Consider the following 14,326-nt stretch of genomic DNA (forward strand, 5'->3'; position numbering starts at 1 on the left):
TAATTTGCCACTCCTTCATATTGAACTCCTCCCAGCCACAGGCAGTTAACCCTCGCTGAACCCACTTTGGGTGTTCCCCACCCACTGCACCTGTGTATAGTAAATGGTTGGGTCAATTCTATAACAGAAAGGGTGCATTGCTAAGTTCCGGTGGCTTTTACCCAAGTCACAATTCCAACTCCCTTGCTCCAGCTTTCATTTGGTGGCATGAGGATAATTGATACATCCTGAAATAGCAACTATATTTAAGTGCTACCCTGGCATTTCAGCCGTTAACATCGTGTGTTTGCATGTTTTCTGCACGAGGCAGGAAAACGTACAGTGTAATGATGGGGAAAGAAGTGTGCAGGCATTCAGGCAGTCCTGACCCCGGCTCAGCACGGCCATCTGGAAGCTTCTAGCCTGCCCTTCAGCCTCTGGGGCCAAACTGGGCCCATACAAACGAGCCACTGGAATGGCACCCACATAGCCCCACACCGAGTCACACATGTAGGCCCACACACTTATGTCATAAAAAATGGAAAGCACATGGGTTCATTTGCTTGAACTGGCAGCATGCCACATGGAGGCCAGTAGGCCAGGCCAAAGGGTAGAAGTGTGGATGCAGCAGCTGCAGTTGGCCATGTCTCTCCACCAGACCTGGTATTGTAATTTGCTTGTGGCAGGCTGTGAGTCATGGACCATTGCAGTTTCTGAAGAATTAAAATGAATATAACCCTGAGGGAGAGGCAGCACATTGTAGCGGATAGAGACCTTGGCTCAGTTCTCCTGGGTGGGCACAGGCAAGTCCTATGGGATGGACAGGTTTGGATGAGTTGTACTCTACATTGTTGGAGGGAGTACTGCAACCCTGGACAAATCAAATCACCTTATTGGAGCTTCAGTGTCTCATCTCTAAAACAGGTATAATATTCAAACTACCTACCTGATGGGGCTGTAGTGAGGGAGATATTTTGTAAATGAGTAAGCACTACACCTGAATATGTCCTGGTACCATTATTGAGGGGCAGGTGGCAAAGTGGAGTGTGAATTCATCTTTAGGTTTGTTGGGAAGATAGTTCATCTACCACTTAGGACGGCACATTCAACAACCTGCCTCCATCTCCATTTAACCATTGTATTCAAATAAAAAGAGGCAATCACGACGTGGCATATTAGATAGAGGTTTAGCCATGGAGCCAGGAAGATCTGCGTTCAAGTCCTTCCTCTGACACGTACTGGCTATGTAGTATTGAGCAATTCAGTCACTTAAGTGATTTCTGAGCACCTAAAAATGTTCTAGACAACTCTTTAAGACTATAATTTATCAATATGCATCAGTGGAGGGATTGCTCCATACTGGGAATCATCTTCACAGGTCTGAACCCCTTCACTCACTCAAAAAGATAAAACAAAATTCCAAACTCATTTTTTTTTTTACAATAAATAGAGAATATAGACATGAACTTAGTTCTGTTAGCCTTAAGTCTCAATTACCTAAGGTTACAAGGTGTCCAAGTTGAAAGGAACCATAGAGGTCATCTAGTCCTACAAATTTAGAGATGGGAAGCCGTAGTCATAAATTTTGAGCCAGAGGAAACTCAGTGACCATCTGGTCCAACCCTCTAATCTTCCAGATGAAGAAAGTGATCCCTCTGCCTCAAGTCCCTCCCCATTCCAGTCCATCCTCCTCCACTAAGCTGTCAAATTGATCTCCTTAAAGTACAGGTCTGACTATGTCACCTCCTTACTCAGTAAATTCCTCTGGATGCCTGTTACCTCCAGGATCAAATGGAAAATCCTATTTGTCTTTGAAAGTCCTTTATAACCTGATATCTTCTTATAATTCCAGTCTTTTCCTACCTCACTCCTCTCTCTGTAGTCTGCAATTCAGAGATTGTTTCCTACCAGGCTGCTCTCCTGAACTTTATGACCACCAGATCATTTGGCAAGATGAAATCAACTCTGAAACTCACTTGTCCTCAGATTATTCCCTACCCTGGCTACAGGACTTTGGGTACCATCTCTGCCTTTTTAGCTTAGGTGGTACAGTGGATAGAGCCCTGGGCTTGGAATCAGGAAAACTCATCTTCCTGAGTTCAAATCCTGCTTCAGACACTTCCTAGCTGTGTGACCCTGGGCAAATCACTTCATCCTGTTTGCCTCACTTTCCTCATCTATAAAATGAGCTGGAGAAGGACATGGCAAACTGCTCCAGTATCTTTGCCAAGAAAACCCCAAAAGGGATCACAAAGATTCAGACATGACTGAACAGCTCTGTAATGTTAAAATAGTATTTTGCCTTTACTCACCATTTTGCAAAGTTGACTCTTAAAGTCACCTGAGTTTGGAGAAGTCAGAGGATTACTCCCCCCAAGAATTATTTGACTTAAAGGATGTCACAAAACGACTCCCTTTTCCTTCTCCTCTCAATGTCTCCTCATTGTTTCCGATCCCCTCTTCCAGTAAGAATCTAGGTATCTTAACCCTTTCATTCTGGTTTTCATTCCCTCCAAACTGTACATTAACTGGGGTTCTTGGCTCCCAACTACACACATTACAAAATAAATCATTTGTCTTTATTTCAGATCTAACTGCTCCTCCATTAGAGAATAAGGTCTGAGGGCAGGGACTGTCTTATGCTTTTCTTTGCATCCCCAGGACTTAGTTCAGTGCCTAGCATATAGTAGGTGTTTTATGTTTACTAACTCTGATTTTAATTCAGTAACCCTGACCTTGCTATTCCATATTCACGACATTCCATCTCCCCACTCAGGGCATTTTCATTTTTTCCAGGCCTCCTTGATCTTCATGGCTTCCCACTGAGATTACTTCCACTTGTATCCAAGCTCTATCTAAGTTGTTTGTACATTCTCTCCCATTACACTGAGATCTTCTTGAGTTTTCACCCCAGTGCACAGTTCTTGGCTCTTACTTAGGTGCTTAATAAATGCTAGTCAGTTGACTGATTGAAACAGTGAGCTCAAGGTCACCCAGGTAAATGACAGAGCTGAAATTGGAACTGAGGGCCTCAAACTCCACACGCTGCCTTGCCATGGAATCTACTGCATAGCACACTTGGCAAGTGGTCACTCCAGACTCCACTGGAAGGCCTCTTGGGACAGAGAACTCACTACCTTCCCGGGCAAGTCATTCCACTTCTAAATAGCTAATTGTTGGGAAGTATTTTGTGACATCAAGCTAAAGCTTTCATCCTGTAAATCTGAGATGAACATCTTCCACATGATCACCCTTCAAGTACCTGAAGACAGTTCCCATTTCTCCCTTCTGCACCCTCAATATTTTCTTTTCTAGGCTAAACATGCTAATCCCTATAACCAGTCCTCATACGGCATGCCCTTAAGGTGCATCATCACCCTGGAAATCCTCTTGCTTATCTGTTACAACATTCCAGGTGTGGCTTGACCAGGACAGAGGATATCCTTCAATGCTGGACACTACCCTTCTGTAACCAGCTCAAGATTATTTTGGTTTTCTTTGCTGTCACCTCATCCTACTGACTGACACTGACCTTAAAGTCCACTAGAACTCCTAGACCATTTTTTCATGGAACATCTCCCTCATCCTGACCTCAGAAAGGTGACTTTTCTTTTAACCTAAGTGCATCACTTTACACTTATCCCTATTTAATTCAATCTTATTAGATGGGACCCAGTGTTCTGGGCCATCAAGATGCTTCTGGGCATACATGCTTTCCCTCCCCATCGCCAGATTGACATGTTTGCAGGGGACCACAGGGAAATGGCACCTAAAACCAAGGGGGTGCCTTTACTGGCAAGCTCTCTGATTGGAAGAACTCTTTCATTTTGTCCCCAAACCTAATATAGTGACTGGAATATAGTAGGAATTTAATATTTGTTGACTGATCGATGGCAGAATAGTGGTGTTATGGATGGTTGGTAGAGGGGAGAGAGAGAACTGTGGCACAGACCACTAGATCAGGAGTCAGGAAGCCTGTATTCTAGTCTGAAGTCTACCACTGATTAGCTCCTTAGCCTGGCAAGTCTCTTTCTCTCTCTTGTGAAATAAGAACATTGGGTTAGACGGTCTCTAAAGTTCCGACATTCTCTGATCTAAGGTTCCTTCCTGTTCTTACATTCTACATTCTCTCTCGGGGCAGGGGGCCTTTCCTAGTGCACTGCATGGGGTAGACCTCGTCTTCAAGTTTCAAATTCCATACCTCAGATGAGACAGGCCTTTCTTGCCTTTGAAGGTCAAACTTTCAAGTTGATGGAAGTATGGAACAAAGTAAAAATAAACTTAACTGTGAAACAAATTGTAGGCCAAGTAGGGATACAACCAACATCTCTTGGCCCAAATCTTCTCCTGGGAGCAGCAGGAAGTTGAAATGTTTCTGGCTTTTTGGTAAGTAGAATTTTCTTTTCGTTTGGTTTGCGTGACCAAAAGCATTTAATAAAAATGTTCCCTGTTCTCTTCAAAAGCAAAACAAAACAAACCCAAGGACGGCAACCTATGTGAGCAATGTTCTAGGATCAGACCCAAATGGACCTACCCTGAAACCCAGCAGGGGGAAGGGAAAGAGCCAGATTCCACAGCCCAGGCACCACCTAAAGGACCCATGCTGATAGAAGAGCCCATGAAGTGCCGGCCTGGCCCTGATTAACCACGTGAATGCTCCATGGGCACGTAGAATCATTCCAAATACATAAATGCAGAGGGGTTCCGGCTACCAGACACCCCAGCAGACCCTCCTGAGTTAAACATGATGCGAGTACTGCACAAAGTCCAATCTTTCACTAGACTGGAACACTACTGAAGTATCCAAGACTTCTGATTATTTTGAAAGTAAATGGCTTGTATTTATGTTAAATTCATGGGCAACAAAATCAGAATGGTTCCTGCCTCTCCACCTGAGAGTCTGTGATTAAAGGAAGTGAAATAATTTTTGATCCCCTTGATAGAAACCATGGAAATAAGGCAAGATTTTTATGGTGGCGATGGTAAGCTCAAGAAACCCCCATGTTTCCCTCTTGTCCCTAAGAGAAGTTACAAATCCCTTCACACCCTGACTCAAGCCAACCTTGGCCAGCCTTCTAGTTACACTGGACTGCTTACTGTTCCCCACACACAACAGTGCATCTTTCATGTCTGTGCCTTTGCCCAGGCTCTCCCTCGTTTCTGAAATGTACTCCTCACTCCATCTTGTGCTCAGAGAATACTGAGCTTCCTTCAGAGCTTAGCTCAAGCATCCTCTCCTACAGAAAGTCTATTTTGATCTGCCTAGCTCTCACTATCCCCCTCCCACAAATTACTTTGAATATATTTTGGATTTAACCCACTTGAATGGAAGCACTTTGAGGGCAGGGGAGTTTTCAATTTTTTTCTCTGTATCCCCAATACCTAGAACAGTGCTTGGGCACATAGTAGGTTAATTAGAAAATGCTCTTGAATTAAAAAGTAATGATGGTTATGTGAATACCTCTCTATATGTTAAGATGAAAGTTTGGCAAGTCATGTGACTGGATTTTAAAAGTCTACTCTGATTACTAGATTCTGATTTTTAAAAAACTAAACACCCACCCTTATTTTTGGAAATTCTCTCCACTAAAGGCAAAAGTGAGTTTTGCAGGACTTTCAACTTTTTGACAATTTCCAGAGCTGCTGATTGGATTTTCAGAGGCCTTGACTTGAAGGCGAAATGGACCTTCAAAGACATCCAGTTCAATCGTGACACGTCAGACTTTTTAATAGGTTTAGAAGAGCAGCGATGACAGAACTGAAAGAGAATGGTTCTGGCTCTGGGCTGCTGGCTCATAGTGTGACCTGGGCCATGCAGTCCCATCACTTCTCTCAACCTCAGTTTTCTTCTCTGTAAAATGCGAGCAAGAAGAGCAGCTGTGCCTACTGTTTTGTCATCATGAGCTGTTAGGGAGATAATGAAAAGGAAATACTTCAAATTTATAAAGCTTATAGACATACTTATTGGTGCTAGTCAACATGTTACTCAGACCATAGTCACTGAGTCAAGTGCTTTGGTGATTATTTTTACATGGTATTAAAAACCACCCTTTCAATCAATCCTTCCTTCTCTCTTCCCAGATTTTTAAAAACATTTTCATGTTAGTCATGTTGTAAAGCAGAATTAGAACCAATGGGAGAAACCACAAGAAAGAAGAAACAAAAAAGAGAGAGAGCAAATAATATGCTTTGATTAGCATTCAGACTCCATATTTCTTTTTCTAAATGTGGATAGCATTTTCCATCATGAGTTTCTTGGAGTTGTCTTAGATCCTTGCGTTGCTGAAAAGAGCTAAGTCTATCAAAGTTAGTTCTCATACAATGTGGCTGTTACTGTGTACAATGTTGTCCTGGTTCTGCTCACTTCACTCAACATCAGTTCATCTAAGTCTTTCCCGGTTTTTCTGGAGTCTGCCTGCTCATCATTTCTTATGGAACAATAGTATTCCATTACATTCATATTTCACAACTTGTTCAGCCATTTCCAATTGATGGGTATCCCTTCAATTTCTAATTCTTGGCTGCTACACAAAGAACTGCTATAAATATTTTAGCACATGTGGGTCCTTTTCCCATTTTTATGATCTCTTTGGGATACAGATGTAGAAGTGGTATTGCTGGATCAAAGTGTATGTGGTTTTATAGTCCTTTGGGCATAGTTCCAAATTGCTCTCCAGAATGGTTAGATCAGTTCACAGCTCCACCAACAATGCATGAGTGTTCCAATTTCCCCACACCTTCTCCAACATTTATCATTTTCTTGTTTTGTCATATTAGCCAATCTGATGTTGTTGTTTTGATTTGCATTTTTCTAATCAATAGTGATTCAGAGCATTTTTCATGTGACTAGAGATAACTTTAATTTCTTTACTTAAAAGCTGCCAGTTTATATCCTTTGACCATTTATCAACTGGGGAATGATTTGTATTCTTATAAATTTTACTCAGTTCTCTATGTATTTTAGAAATGAGATCTTTATCAGAGACACTGGCTGTAAAAATTGCTTCCCAGATTTCTGTTCCCTTCTAATCGTGGTTGTATTGACTTTGTTCATGCAAAACCTTTTAAATTTAATGCAATCAAAATGACCCATTTTGCATTTCATAAAGTTCTCTATCCCTTGTTTGGCATAAAATCTTCCATTCTCCATAAATCTTATAGCAAACTATTCCTTGTTCTCCTAGTTTGCTTATAGTATCAGCCTTTATATCGAAATTGTGTATGCATTTTGACTTTATCTTGGTACATGGTACAAGATATTGGTCTATTTCCTTCCAGATTTTTAAGACACATGAGTGGTATTACAGGTGAGCTATTCTGTGGACACATGGAAGTGCATTTTTAACCTTTTCAGTTTCTCTAGAAATATTAAGAAATAATATTTCTCTGGTCTAAGCCCTTTCCAAGCCCTCCCCCAACCCTGTCCCACAAAGTTGGGTTAGGTCAAGAACGAAAAGTCTTTCTTAAGGAAATTGATTGATGGTAGAAACTCAACTTTGAACAAAGAATCCCTGATCTGATTGAGATCATTGCCTTGTGTACCCCATGTAGCAAATAGGTTATTGACCTATCCAAGGGAAGTCTCCTCTTTCCCAGTCCTGGGAAGAGATGGCACTATCATCTACCCTTCTCCATTCAGAAAGGATGATACTGATATTGATCTTATGAAGGAGATTCTTTTCAAATCCTTGAAAGAAAGTGGTCCAGGAAGGAACTGGGTAGTGAGTATTCTAGAATATAAACCCCAAATTGTAATATAATACATGACACCTTTTCCTTGTTCCAAGCTCCCATAAATGCTACCTCAAATCATCTCGGGGTAGAAAGGGATGCCCAACACCAGTTTGAATATTTCTCTCTCAAGGTACCTGGATTCAGAATAGTTAAATTAAATAAAGACTGTGTTGGCAGACTTGAGCCTAAAAAAAGCAGAGTACAGTATTAAAAAATTTTCTTAGATGTACTGAATGAAATCAGTATTGCTTCCCTGGGATTTGAGGGAGACAGTATAGGGTAGCTGAAAGATCACTGTTACTCCTCCTCCTTCTTCCTTTTTTTGTCTGGCTTTCCCTTCTCATGTTGCTGCTGCCTCTGCTACTAGCCAGAGAACTATACCAGCCCCCTTGGAAAAGGAGGATCACCATAAACTGACCAACCAAAGCTGTAAGTGCTGAAGGACATCAACTCCATCCAAGCCACTACTGCAGACTACTCGGGCCATCCCATGTCATGCTGCAGTGCAGCAGAGATCATGGCAGTCCTCTTCTTCCACACCATGAAGTACAAACCACAGGACCCCAGGGACTCTAGCAATGACCGTTTCATGCTCTCCAAGGTCATGTGGCTCTCATCCTCAATGTAGACTGGGCTGAGACATGCTTCCTGTCAGAGACCTGGCTGTTGAACTTGATGAAGATCAGCTCCATTCTAGACAGTCACCCAGTTTATAATTATGGCTACTGGCTCCTGGGTCAAGGGCTTGGAGAAGTTCATGGAATGACCTACATGGGCAAATACTTTGACAAAGCCAGCTACCCTGTCTATTATGTGCTGACAGTTCCTTGTGGAAAGCCATGGCCTTTGTGGGATTCTACAAGTTGGACAACCTGGTTGTCATCCTCAACATTAACTCGCTGGGCCACAGCATCCCTGCCACACTGCAATACCAAGTAGAAGTATACCAGAAATGATGTGAATCCTTTGGGTGGAATTCAATCATGGTGGATGGACACAGTGTGGCAGAACTCTGCAAGGCCTTCAACCAGAGCAGTCACCAGCCACTGGCTGTCGTTGCAAAGATGAATAAAGGCAGAGGAATCTCAAGTATGGAAAATAAGGAATCTTGCCATGGGGTTACCTAGAAAATAAACAGCCAAATCCAAAGCAATAAGAAGATTCTAGTATCCCTCACCAAAGAGGATGCCCCCAAAGTTAACATTACCAATATCCAGATTCCATCTTCCCTAAATTATAAACTTGGACACGAAGTGGCCACCTACATATGGCATGGCTCTGGCCAAACTGCCAGTGACTATGTGATTACCTTAGATAGCAGCACCAAGAATTCCACATTTTCAGAACTCTTCAAGAAGGAGCATCCCAGCTCTTCCTCTCGGTCCCATACTGAACGTGAGTTGGAGGCAGTGAGTCCAGTTTCAAAATGGAGGTAAAACAGCCGCCTGGCCACCCCCAGCCCGACTCCAGTTGCCATCGCCAGCACCTGGGGGAGGAGGATCATGATCCAAAGGAACCAGAACAGTTGAGAAAACTGTTGATTGGTAGCTTGAGCTTTGAAACTATGGATGATAGTCTAAGAAAACACTGTGAAAAATGGGGCACTCTCACAGATTGTGTGGTGATGAGAGATCCCCAAACAAAATGTTCCAGAGGCTTTGACTTTGTGACTTACTCTTGTGTAGAAGAGGTAGATGCAGCAACGTGTGCTCGGCCACATAAGGTTGATGGGCATGTAGTGGAATCAAAGAGAGCTGTTTCTAGAGAGAATTCTGTAAAACCTGGCGCACATCTAACTGTGAAGAAAATTTTTGTTGGTGGTATTAAAGAAGATACGGAAGAATATAATTTAAGAGACTATTTTGAAAAGTATAACAAGATTGAAACTATAGAAGTAATGGAAGATTGGCAGAGTGGAAAGAAGAGAGCATTTGCTTTTGTGACTTTTGATGATTATGATCCAGTTGACAAAATTGTTGTTCGTAAATATCATACTATTTATGGGCATAACTGTGAAGTGAGAAAGGCCCTTTTGAAGCAAGAAATGCAGTCTGCTGGCTCACAAAGAGGTCGTGGAGGTGGCGCAGGCAATTTTATGGGTTGAGGAGGAAACTTTGGAGGTGGTGGAGGAAACTTTGGCCATGGAGGAAACTTTGGTGGAAAAAGTGGTTATGGTGATGGTAGTGGTGGCAGCAGAGGCAGTTATGGAAGTGGAGATGGTGGACATGATGGATTTGGTGGCGATGGTGGCAACTATGGAAGTGGTCCTGGCTACAGTAGTAGAAGGGTTATGGTGGCGGTAGTGGACCTGGATATAGAAATCAAGGTGGTGGATATAGTGGTGGTGGAGGAGGATATGATGGTTACAATGAAGGAGGAAATTTTGATCGTGTTAACTATGGTGGCAGTGGGAACTATAATGACTTTGGAAATTATAGTGGGCAGCAGCAATCAAATATGGACCCATGAAAGCAGACAGTTTTGGTAGAAGGAGTTCAGGCAGTCCTTATGGTGGTGGTTGTGAATCTGGTGGTGGAAGTGGTGGATATGGTAGCAGAAGGTTCTAAAAACTCAACAGAAAAGGGTTACAGTTCTTAGCAGGAGAGAGAGCGAGGAGCTGTCAGGAAAGCTGCAGGTTACTTTGAGATAGTTGTCCCAAATGCATTAGAGGAACTGTAAAAATCTGCCACAGAAGGAATGATGATCCATAGTCAGAAAAGTTACTGCAGCTTAAACAGGAAACCCTTCTTGTTCGGGATTGTAATAGCCACAGTTTGCAAAAAGTGCAGCGATTGATTAATGCAATGTAGTGTCAATTAGATGTACATTGCTGAGGTCTTTAATCTGTTGTAGCTTCATCTTTTCTTTCTCTTTTCATTACATCAGGTATATTGCCCTGTAAATTGTGGTAGTGGTACCGGGAATAAAAAATCAAGGAATTTTTAACTTTTCAAAAAAAAGAAAAGAAAAGAAAAGGAGGAGTATCCCAACTGCTTCATTGAGTGTTTCATTGCAGAACAGAACATGGTGAGCGTTGTCATGAGGTGTGCCACATGGGACAGGATTGTGCTTTTCTACAGCACATTTGTCCCTCTTTACCAGGGCCTTTGACCAGATCTGTATGGCAAAGATTTCGGAGAGCAACATCAACCTCTATGGTTCGGATTGTGGGGTATCCATCGATGAAGATGTTTCATCTTGGATGGTCCTCAAAGATCTTTCCATGTTCTGGAGCATTCTCAATGGGACAGTCTTTTATCTAAATGATGCCATGGCTGCTGAGAAACAAGTGGAGTTAGCTACTGCTAACATCTGCTTCTGCTTCATATGGATCAGCCATCCAGAAAAGGCAATCATTTACAACAACGCTGAAGACTTCCAGGTTGAGCAGACTAAGATGGTACCGAAGAGCAAAGATGGGCAGGTAACTGTAACTGGTGCTGGGGTGATCCTCCATGAAGCCTTGACAGCTGCAGAACAGCTGAAGAAAAGATTAATTTCTAAGTGCTTGACTGAGTCCTTTATAATTAAGCCCCTGGATAAGAAACCCATCCTTGACAGTACTCATGCAACCAATGGCCAAATTCTGATTGTAGAAGATTATTACTATGATAGTCGCATAGGAGAGGCCATGGCTGTTGTTATAGTGGGTGAATCTGGCATCACCATCACTCACTTGATGGTCAGTAGCATCCTGAAAAGCGGAAAGCTAGTAGAGCTGCTGAAGATGTTTGGGAGAGACAAGGATGCCACTGTGCAGGCCACCCTGTCTCAAGCCTAAGACACTTGCTGATGATGCCAGACCAAAATAATTGGCAGGGAACAAAGAATGAAACAATCCTGTACCTTTAAACATACAAAGTTACTCTTATTACTATTGAGGATCAATTAATATAATAAAAATAATTATTTGTTTTGAGAAAAAAAAAGATCGGTATGTTTGAATTTGGTTCAGATCCATGATCTATAGCTTATTTTTATCTGTGTAACTTTGGGCAAGATAGTTTCTTCTTCTGGGGCTCATTTTGTCTGTCTGTAAAATAAAAAGGCTGGACAAGATGCCCTCCAAGTGTCCTCCTCCCCCCAAAAAAATCTATGATCCATGAATTCATGGAACCAATTAGACAATGGTTTCATAAGGATATTCTTTACAATAAGCCACCTTACAATTGCTTACAAAAAGCAATTTTCAGAGGAAGAAATAAAAGCTATCAATAGTCATATGACAAAAGCTCTAAATTACTAATAGAGAAATGCAAATTACAACAACTTTGAGGTACCATCTCACACCTATAAGATGGGTTATCATGAGAGAAAAGGAAAATGACAAATGTTGGAGGGGATGTAAAAAAAATAGGAACACTAAGTGCATTGTTGATGGAGCTGTGAATTGGTCCTCCCATTTTGGAGAGCAATTTGGAACTATGCACAAAGGCCTATAAAACCATGCATATGCTTTGACCCAGCAATACCAGTACAAGGTCTATATCCCAAGGAGATCAAAGAAAAAGGAAAAGGGCCCATACGTACAAAAACAGTTATAATAGCTCTTTTTGTGGTGGCAAAGAATTGGAAACTGAAGGAATGCCTGAACAAGTTATGACAGAATACTACTATGCTGTAAGAAAGGATGAAGGAGATGGTTTCAGAAAAACTTGGGAAAACTTATATAAACTGATGAAAAGTTAAGCGAGAAGAACCAGGAGAACAATCTACATAGTAGCAACAATATTATAATGATAATCAAGTGTTTAAGATTTAGCAATTCTGATCAATACAGTGATCCTGGACAATTCCAAAGGACTCATGATGAAAGATGCTATCCACCTCCAGAGAGAGAATTGCTGGATCCAGAGTGCAAATTGAAATATTTTTTCCTCTTTCTTTTTCTTACAACAATTGCTAATGTGGAAATATGTTTTACATGACTTCATATGTATAATGGCTATCATATTTCTTGCCTTCTTGTTGGGTGGGGAAGGGAGAGGAAAAGAATTTGGAAATGAAAATAAAAATTAAAAATTTTTAAAGTATCCAACAATGAGTAAAAATAATAACAATAACAGAAAACAATAAGCTGCCTGGCAGGGATCCCACTGGTACAGCTGTACCTGCTTGTAACAATTGGCAGTCAGCAAATAAGGGAGCCCAAAAAGAGAGGGGTGACCTCATGTGGCTACCTTACATGGCAGGAAACTCTGGAGTTTTGTGTAGCTTTTCAGAGGTTTTAACTATCACCAGATTGGGCAAGTGGCCTAAACAACAAAACAAAACAGGAAACAAAGGGCAAAGACAAAAAGAAGTACTTCTGGATGATGAAGCAGAGTACTGAATGGTACTGCTAGAATTGGTCTGGGGAAATCCCCAAGCTTGATGCTAAAACTCAGCTTACCCAAGAAGTGAAGCACTGACCTGGGAGAGGTAGACTATGGTCAGATCTTCAAGCAGGTGAAGGGTGTGTGTGTGTGCGTGTGTGTGTGTCTGTGTGTGTGTGTGTGTGTGTGTGTGTGTCTCTTTACTATTCCTTGTCCACCTCAGCCCACTATGCTTGGTACTACTGGCTATCCTTCATGGCTGGGAGGCCTCTTCTTCTCATAGTGGCTCCTTAATCACATCCTTCATTTCTTTCAGGACTTAACTTAGATGTTCCAGATTTTACCCAGCTGCCAGTGCCTTCCCCACCTAAAAAGATAGGCCTTGCATTTATTTTGTATATACCTACATGTCTCCCTTTATATAATGTAAGCTCTGTGGAGGCATGAAATCTTGTTTGTTTTTCCATCCCCTGCCACACAGTAAAGACTTAATAAATGCTTGCTGATTGGTCAAGCTAAGATTTATCATGGGGCAGTTTGAGGGAACACATTAAAAGATTTATGAAATCCACTTGTACATGTCAAACAAATGCCTCTGAGTTATCATTCATGACACAGACAAGGGACCCAGGAGCCACGAGGGGTTGGCCAATGTCTTTCTATGATTTAAATAACCGATAAAACATTGGACATCATCAAAAAGGATACTTGAAACAAATTCAAAGACATTATCCTATTATCCTACATATTACATAATATCTCTATACCCTGAAAAGGAAGATGACGTGATACAGAAGAAAGCTGGAGGCCGAGGACTTGGATTCAGATTACCAGCTCTACCAATAACTTGCATGACCTTGGGGAAGTCGCCTTGCCTCCTCTGGGACTCAGCTTTCTCATATGAAAATAAGGGGACTGGGCAAAAGAGGGAGACAACTATGGCATAGCGTACAAGGTGCTAAACTTGAAAGCAGGAAGATCTGAAGTCAAATTCTACTACAGAAAGGGCTCTAGACATCCTCTCCACTGACCTCTTCATTTTACAAATGAAGAAACTGAGGCTCAGAAAGGTTGACTGGCTCCGAGTAATGTGGGTAGTAAATAGGAGAGCTAGTATTCAAACTCAGTTCCTTTGACCCCAAAGTTAGAGCTGATTCCATTGAACCGCACTACCAATTTGGTTCAACAAACATTTACTGTTTTCTATGCACCAGGCACATTGCTAGGTACCAGGAATAAAGACACAAAAGCAAAAAATGGGCTCTGTCTTCAAGCCAGTTACAAACTAGTAGGGGATA

At 41.8% G+C, this 14,326-nt stretch overlaps 1 protein-coding gene and 2 pseudogenes across 1 annotated transcript in view; 2 read left to right on the forward strand and 1 right to left on the reverse strand.

Moving 5' to 3' along the window:
- The window catches only part of GPC3 (glypican 3), a 719,980-nt gene that overhangs the window by 125,499 nt on the left and 580,155 nt on the right, over window positions 1-14,326 (reverse strand). The window lies entirely within an intron of this gene.
- Window positions 563-11,494, forward strand: LOC140515760 (transketolase pseudogene; annotated as a pseudogene).
- Window positions 9,140-10,622, forward strand: LOC140516127 (heterogeneous nuclear ribonucleoprotein A3 pseudogene; annotated as a pseudogene).

Source organism: Notamacropus eugenii, chromosome X, assembly GCF_028372415.1.
Source record: "Notamacropus eugenii isolate mMacEug1 chromosome X, mMacEug1.pri_v2, whole genome shotgun sequence".
NCBI lineage: Eukaryota > Metazoa > Chordata > Mammalia > Diprotodontia > Macropodidae > Notamacropus > Notamacropus eugenii.